This window comes from Bombus impatiens, unplaced genomic scaffold (genome assembly GCF_000188095.3).
Source record: "Bombus impatiens unplaced genomic scaffold, BIMP_2.2 scf_0899, whole genome shotgun sequence".
Taxonomy (NCBI): domain Eukaryota; kingdom Metazoa; phylum Arthropoda; class Insecta; order Hymenoptera; family Apidae; genus Bombus; species Bombus impatiens.
Genome location: NT_177318.1, coordinates 1067137 through 1075875, shown reverse-complemented (window position 1 = coordinate 1075875; position 8739 = coordinate 1067137). Strand labels below are relative to the sequence as shown.

Genomic DNA, 8739 nt, shown 5'->3' with positions numbered 1-8739 from the left:
CGGAAGATTTCCTCGCGAGACCCTTTGACGAGCAGGAACAACCTCTTCGATTTTGTATGGCTCGGCGAGAACTCGGGGGAAAATTGATCAGTTGAGTTGGTTAGGCTGACTGAGGATCGAGTCGGAGAAAGAATTCGCTCGAGGCATATATTTATGTTTGAGCAAACATGCCAAAGGTGTTTATGTAGGTAGCGAAATTCATTGGCAGAATTATGAACAACTTGCTGAACGAATTGTGGGCGAGTTATGATTTTGATGTAAGAGTTAGATGCTTATTATATGGTGTATTATATGACTCGAAGTGGTTCTTTTTCATCATTAGATAAATGCACGTGATTGTACGATATACGTGATCTTCTTGCAAAAGTTTCATCTTAGATTCATCATAATGAACGTTACATGTTATCGTACATGAATATTTATAAGAGGCAAATATGATGAAACAACTTTAGTTAAGACATAATTAAGCGAATATTCTGCCATTAGTTTAGTTAGGATGTAACGAAGTGAATATTTTGTTAATTACAATCGCTCCTAATAGCAAAACACACGAACTTATCATAATTTCAATCTCTCATCGCGCAGTAGAAAATGAACAACATAGAACGAACAAATTCTACACCACGAAGAAACGTGACGTTAAAGAAATTGGAAGCGATATAGAGACAGCAAAAAGCTGACAGAGGAGACAAACTCAAACGAGGTAACAACGAGGAACGTGGACGATAAAGAGAATTACATAAAAGGGGATGAATTGTATGGAAAGGCACGGGAGTTCGTACAGGGAGTCAGGCATTATATGCTCCGACTCGTGCTAATTACACCAATTTGAGTTAAAATGGGCTAAGTAAAGAGATAAATTGATGGCCGTGCGCCTCGAGTAATTACCTAATTCGGCTATGCGTAATTACCAACGATTAGGGTGTCGCTTTCGAGACATTTCTCAGGCAGCTGCAGGTGATACAGATACTATCGCAGATGTCTAATTCGCGAACAGTAAGCATATTTTGTTTGAAATCTTTCAGGTGATCTCTCAGAAGAAGAATCACGAAAAAAAAATATTGGAAATAATTTGATGTAACGGTTATTCGTATCAAATTTGAATCACTTGAACGAAGTTGATCATTTCGAATTTAAATTTCTAAGTATGACATTTATATAGATTCGCTTTTCTATCAAGTTCTGAATCTTTTTATACGGTAATTTTTTCATTAATAATATCAGTGAATTGACAATTTTATGTTAATTGGCCTATCAATTTGGTTTGCAGTTTATAAGATAAAGTTGATACTATTATACAATAGAATTTGTTAATACTGGCAAGTTGCAAAATTTCGCTAATGACATTAGCTACATTGTGCAAGTAGCTCTGACGTTTATAACTATAAGTAGGAAATGATCGCTAGTATATACACTTAAATAAAACATGCGATCGCACTCACAGTCGAAATACTGAAAACTTTCAAACATGTTGTAATACAATACCTTCTTTTCGCAAAGAATCATCAATCTCGGATACTATCCAAATTTCAAAACAAGCATGGGAGGACTATATTATACTGTGCTATTATATTTGAAAATATAAAAATTCTCAAATTTACAATACTACTACACTAGCTTCCTCTTACAAAGAATTGAAAAACAAATTTCCACGTTTCCATCCACGACTTCAACCTTATCCTCTCAACTATACTTCGGAGTATCCACCTACCTCGGAGACGTAACAAAAACGGTACACTGCGAGGTAAACGCAATCGAAAAGTTTCGTAAGGGGATTTGTTCCCGCGGCCCGCAGGTCGGGAGTGGCTCGGTCGAAAGAAAGCCAAAGGTTTTAGAATAAATCAAGTAGAAAGACTGCGTGGGTCCACGACTAGAAATATTCGGCGCTCGCTTTGTACGAGGCCGCTACGCGGGACAGGCCTTAAAACGAACACGAGGAAATCGAACGGCGACTCGATACGACGAGGACGGAGAGCAAACCGCTGGATGAAGAACAGGAACCAAACGAAAGAGTACGAACGAGAGAAAGAGAGAGGTGAGATGAGGCCAAAAGGAGGCGAACGAACGGACGGGGCCCAGGCCACGTTACAGCAGCTACGACTGAAGATATCAATCAACGGGCGCATTGTGCTCAGGGATAATTTGACGCGCGGCTGAAAGGGCCAGATCTCAAATTCCACGATCGGATAATGGCCCCTATAAGGCCCAGGAGAAGGCAGAACCTCTGGGGTATATCTACCGAACCGCAGCTTGTACCCAAAGGGACGTTCGACGAACGCGCGCGCACGAGCAACGCGATTGTCTTCTTCTGGGGGTCTAAGCCTTTATTTTCGTTCCGAGACACATTGTCCCGCTTCTTGGAACGCATTACTCAGGAACCGCGTAACGAATCGATCGCATCGATTTCATTCACGACGCTATCCGATACTACCGTTCTCGTTTTCTCTCTTTTTCTCTCTTTCCGAGGTGGTTGGTCGATTGAGTGCTTAAATCTCGACGACTTTTAAACCTACCAGGTTTCACTGGGTTACTCACTGGGTAACAGAAGTGTTCGTGACTTTGCGTGGAACGATGAAGATGAACGAAGCTGCGGCATTTTGGGCATATTTTAGGAAGTGAGTGCCAGAAAGGAGGTGAACGTTTTGATATGGAAATTGGAAATGGAGGAAGTGTTCTGAGTTCACGTTTGGTATATTGTTGAGAATACAGGAGAATGTTCGCCTTACTGCAAGATTTGTTTTAAGGTGTCCTTTCCTTTGTCGTATCTGTTGCTTGGCGATTAAAGTTGGAAACGAATTTTATTGAAGTTTCGAACGAAAAAAAATAACGATCAAGATGATTATTGTAACTGACCGACTAATTCAATTTATATTTGAAGTTATATAATATTTTACGATATTTGAACTTTATTAATAATCTTGAAGTGTATGATAATTTTTATTCGTGTATTTTCAAATATAGTAACGAATCACTCGAACGATAATAGCGTATAGTCTATTAAAGTGGAACAGAGGGCTCACGCGGACGAGGTTCGTGATTTCTACTCAAAAGGATAAGTCACAAGTTAATTTCATTTGTTATATTTGCTTAGATTATATTTCATTGCCATTTACGTGTTCGTGTGAATTTTTCATTGCATTTGTTATTTTACATTCAAACAGAATGATAACAAATGAATTCCTTTTTATGTGACAGATATTTAAACAATCTCGATAAATTGGCAAGTGGATAAAATCATTAGTTACTTCGGTACTACTCGATGTTCGACTTCGTTAATTTCAGAATTTGTACGCAATACACGTTCCACGTAATTGCACATAATTCTTTTCTCATCCCCCTGGAACCATATAATTCCAAACAACTATCAGACTTCTTGTACAACAGTAGAAACTTCAAACCAAATATACCATAATCCTACATCTACCCTACAAGAAACACCTAAAAACTTCGAACTAATTACACCAAACCAAGTTGAACAAAATATTTCAGACGAACTCTTACATTTGGCAAGTCAAAGCTCCACCATTCGAATTAGAGTCTCGTTCACTTTCGTTCACGTCCACATTTTAATACACGTTCCTACTTCGCAATCGTAAATCAAGTCAATCTTCGAGCAACTACAGTTCACTTCGAAGCGAAGCGTTGAACATGTTCAGCGTCCGACGGCCAGGAGTCTCATGATCGAACATATATTTAAAGCTATGGTTACGGTGTTTTAACGAACTGTCTATTCTAATGGATACACGAGAGCAATCAAACGTGTACCGTACATACTGGTTCACGAAAGTATTTGAACAATTACCAGAGAAAACGTATACGTACATGGAACATGACTGTCATGACCATATTGATCAATTTTGAAACTAATTCGAAAATAGATACAGAAATTACAAAATATTTATTGCACACAGATATTAAGTAAAATACTAGTGAACAGGTATCTTAAGTATATAATATGTAAGGATATGTAAAGTAAGAAAACGGTGCCACTGAGTATCGAGACTTTTTAAAATGATTGACTGTTTAAATATTTTTGCGATCACTGCGGAATATATACTTGTAACAAATATCTTTTAATTTCTATATATACTTATTTTCAGATTTGTTTCAAACTTTATCGATACCGAATAAATTTCAAATTATTCCGCACGCCTCTGCAAATTCTTACGAGCGTATGCTTCCGATCGTCAGACGTTTCGTTCGTCAGAACACGTATCCATTGCAAGCACAGCCTAAACTCGTTTGTTTTTAACTAAACGTTGTCAAGAGTTTCGATTAGTTTCGAACCACTGCCCGCACGAAAATCAGGCGACGACTTATCGAGCAAGATTTATACCCGCGCTGCGCATTCGAGACGTCGAGGCGCGATTTCGAAACGCTTCTAACCGCAATGAATTATAGAAGCTGCCTGGTTTTGTGTCCCGGCGACAAGGACGATAAAAAATCGTGCGTACGCTCGGAGGCTGTTGCGCTAGCCTCGTGACGCCGTGAAATATTGCGGCGATATCCGTCTCTAACGACTTGATCGCGTGTGATTAATACTTTTCTTGATAGTTCCCTCGACGAACGATCCGAACTTCAACGTCCCCGAGACTTCTTCTTATCAGACCTTCGCGAAACCGAAAGATGGATTTTGAGTATGAGATTTGTTTTACTGAAGTTTTGAATGAAATTCGAATAATGGATTGGAGAATTTGATATTAATTATCGTGGAGTACTCAGTGAATAGCTGTCATTAGTCGTCATTCGAAGGTTTTATTAATCTTTTACTGCGAATACGCATTCATCTTATACAGCAAAGATGCGTTTTTGTTTGTGAAAGCGAATAAGTGCGATTAAGAAATATCTGGTTGATGCGACGAAGTACAGTTGCAATTAGGAAATTGAAGAAACTTGATTAATTTCTGAAGTTTGAAGACAGTAACAGACTGATATTTTGAATAAATTATATTTTTCCTTTGTGATGCTCGTATGAAATCATGCGATATTTGGAAGCTAATTTTTGTAGCTACAGTAGGCTGATGCTATCACACTTTCGACGATACGTCATCATATCGTAGATTACATGATTTCGAAGCAAATGCGCTACTTAAAAATTTGAATTAATTTCTATTATAATATTAATGAATATTTTTGCCAAAATCTCTACTTAAAATTCCACACAGGTTTCAGAATTTCACAAGATGTAGACAAACACGCTTCAAATTAACGAATTCTTTTTTCATCCCATTAAACGTAAAGGACTCGAATGTAACACTTAATTCCTTACCTCTAAAAGAAGCCAATCTTCTTTCTTTTATTTAAACTCAAACTATTCGAATTCAGAAATCACTTTACCAAATTCCAGCTCTCGGACATAACACTTAGTTTCTTTTCGTCAAACGCGTAATCAAACAACAATTTTCTTTCAAATCTAACTCAACCTAAGTTACTTGAGCCCAAAACCGGTTTCTCAATTCTAATTCAAACGCAACACATAATTTCTCGAATTTACCAAACGCACGATCCAAAGAAACAAATTTCGTTTCAAACTTGACTAAACCCGAGTTATCCACAAATTCAGAAATCACTTTACTCGCAACTCGAACGTAACATTTAGTTTCCTGTAGTTGTCGAACATGCAACTAGAAGAAACCCATTTTCCTCCAAATTTATCCAAGCCTAATCTACTCAACCTCAAGAACCACTTTATCTAATCCCATCTTCCTATTCAGTTTCCAAACATAAAACACTATCAAGCCAACTCGATCTCCGACACAATACCGCCATAATCAACTTACACCGAGAGTGCCACGAATCTTTCCAAGATCTTCGAACAGGTAACCGCATGCGTCACTAAATAATACTCTACCTCGATTTTCCCTTGAGGTAGCCGGAAAGCTGAATGGAGCACTTGACTTCCCGATTCTGTCGAACGCAGGATTAAGAGGTCCACACGAGCCATCGAGAGAAAGAAAGAGAGAGTGAGAGAGAGGGAGAGAGAGAGAGAGAGAGAGAGAGAGGAAGAGGAACGACTCTGTCGCTATTTTCGAGGATACAATGCGACCCCGAGGGCGCGGTTACCTGAACACGTGCTCCTCTGTTCGTCCGAATACGAGGAAATTTTTTGACACGCGAGACACCACCGCTCTACAGGTGGACTCTCTTCTCGAGCTGCAGATTTGCGGTCAGCCTGTTTGCCTAACAGGTGGATCTATCCCGTGGACGATCGGTTGGGAAATTGTTTCCCCTGTCTACCGTACCAATCACGAGATAACTCCTTCGGGAACTTCGAACTTTGTTCCACGTTCGCACGAACAAATTTACCCAGTACTAGAAAGTTAGTGTTTATCGAGGAAAATCGAAGCTGGAAGCGTCGAAGGTTCGTGTCACTCGCGAAAATCTCTCGATTCGATAGCATCGCTTTAGCTAATGGTACCTTCGTAGGTTGAGTGAAAACCACTTTCAAAGCTAATTCGTGTAATAGGTTTGAATAGAGATAGTTGGACGACCAGTAGGTTCGAGTTATCGAGTAAAACTTCGTTTAGTTGAACCCTTACAGTTCATATAAGCGGAGCTCATGTAATAGACATGTTCACTGGTTCTTCCTGTTGCAATGATTTTTTACGTAATTGGAATTCACGTAGATTCGATCGCTACCTAGCCAGACACTAACTAAAATCTCGTTCCAATAAATGAAGTTTCGCTGTAAATATGGAAGAAGCGTAGGATACTGCCTGCTGTCTCAACAATCTGACAAGTAGTGAACTGTGTGGCTTGTTCGATCTCATAAAATTTGATCATGGTGAATTATATTCACTTTCCGATTTTTCACTCGCAAAACGCGTCACCGTTTCAAGATTGGAAAAAATAGCGCAAGATCGTATTATATCAAATAACGTTTTCATATCTACACTTCACCATAAATAAACGCGAGGTCGATCGAAAAGAGCGAATAGGAAGCTTCTTCAGGTATAAAGGATAATTCAGGGAACGAGTTCGAGTACCGATCGGACGCGATCGAACGGGAAATCTCGTGAAGGTATTTCATCGGCTTTATTTACGGTGTTGACTCTTACCTCACTTGTTCTTCAACGGTGATTTGTGACGATCTGTTGGCGAAAGAGCCGTCGGCTGCTAACACGTCCGTAAAGCGTAACGTTTTCTTCGTACTCTTCAACTACTTTCGTTGACGATAAGAATCATCGTGTTGCTATTCCTTCCACTTTTTCTCAATTATTTTTTCTTTGCCGTTTACTTTGTTTTAAATTTAATCACACATTTTCATATGTTTCTTCCTTGGTGCATGGTCGATCTTCTCCGACAGATTTACACTATCCCGCACTAGGAGTAACGGTTCGGTGCAAAAATCTCGCCGTACGACTCGCCAATGCGTGAACGGTTTTTCGTTATTCGATGCTCGTTACGTAACAATCGAACGGCACCACATATCTGACGAGCAACGAAGGAAATTCTACTTTCGAACGGCTTCACCGATCTTCGGAATTGCGACGGCTCGTCGTGCTCGTCGATTCGCCATCGTTTTCACCTTTTTTTTTCGGGCCGCGGTTTCGCAAAGTGAACGTATACGTGCCGAAGATTATCAAGCGCAGATCGTTCGCGCGATTCGGAACACCACGTGGCTCGACGCGAGGCCGAGCACAAACCATTCGAACGAGCCCTACGTGTCTTCCCAACAATCTCACTACGAAGGGATAATTCGTTTCTTTTTTCTTTTGGTTCACTCGCCGAATGTCGAAATTTCGAATAACGAAACTTCATTGCGAACATTGACTTCCGCTGGAATTTAGAATCTTGCGGTTTGGAACAGAGTGTTGCGTATCATCTTCGAGCGTTGTCGAAGCGACTTCTCGATATCCAACGTCTTCTGCAATTCTTTGCGATTTTACATGCTCCCACAATGATCGTCTCTGGTGATTTCAGTCGCGACAACCGTTTATTTAGTAAGATCTTCTTGAACATCTGTTAGCTTCGAGTACGGCTATCGAACGACTGCCGAGCGTTCTCGAAGACTTCGATTGTTCGATTGCTTGTCACCGGTTGCGACGAATCTCGTATCAGGGTAGATTCAAAGAGACAGAGTTGGAATCGTCTGAGACCAAGTCTGTCTCCTTGAACCTTCTCCAATTCGTTTGCCGTGTCCAATCGTGTATCTTCTCTTTCACCACTGGATGCGATTTCTCGCGTAAATTCTTCTACAATGGTTCCCTTACGCGTGATGTTTCTTCAAGATCGTGGTAGTCTACGACCATCGTAGAACGGATCAGGCAAATCCGATCACGGAAGCTGTACTCCGGCTTTCCCAGATGCTGATTACTGCTTCATGTTCAGGAAGGGACAGCAGAGGAAGAGTGTAGTAGATGAAGAGACTGCCCAGGAAGGTTCACACTGCCCGGCGGTCTGATCGCTGACGACTGAACGCCGTGGTAGCGTTTCGCCGCGTAGTAAGCCGGCTCTCACCCCGCCATCGGCCTCTCTTTCTCTGCCTCTCCACGAGGAGTGAGCGAGAGAGACAAATGATCGAAAGAAACGAAGAAAGAGAGAAAGAGATACAGAGAGCGAGAAAGCGAGAGACACCCGTCCTTTTCGTCCCACTCTGACGTTCTGCGCGTTCTGAGAGCAACATGCCCCCGTCCTCGTACTCGCTCCGTTCTCTGCATTCATCCCCACCAATTCCTTTACGTTCTACCCCCACCGTATCGCCACGGTTCCCCCACTACTAGCCGCGGGGTCCCCACC

General features: G+C 40.9%; 1 protein-coding gene and 1 long non-coding RNA gene across 2 annotated transcripts in view; one reads left to right on the top strand and one right to left on the bottom strand.

Moving 5' to 3' along the window:
• Window positions 1-8733, bottom strand: part of LOC105681406 — a 21194-nt gene extending 12461 nt beyond the window's left edge. The window contains exon 1 of the long non-coding RNA XR_001102620.3: window positions 7059-8733. This is a non-coding gene — a long non-coding RNA (uncharacterized LOC105681406). The remainder of the gene's footprint in view (window positions 1-7058) is intronic.
• Window positions 1-8739, top strand: part of LOC100742801 (UPF0489 protein C5orf22 homolog) — a 432798-nt gene that overhangs the window by 193144 nt on the left and 230915 nt on the right. The window lies entirely within an intron of this gene.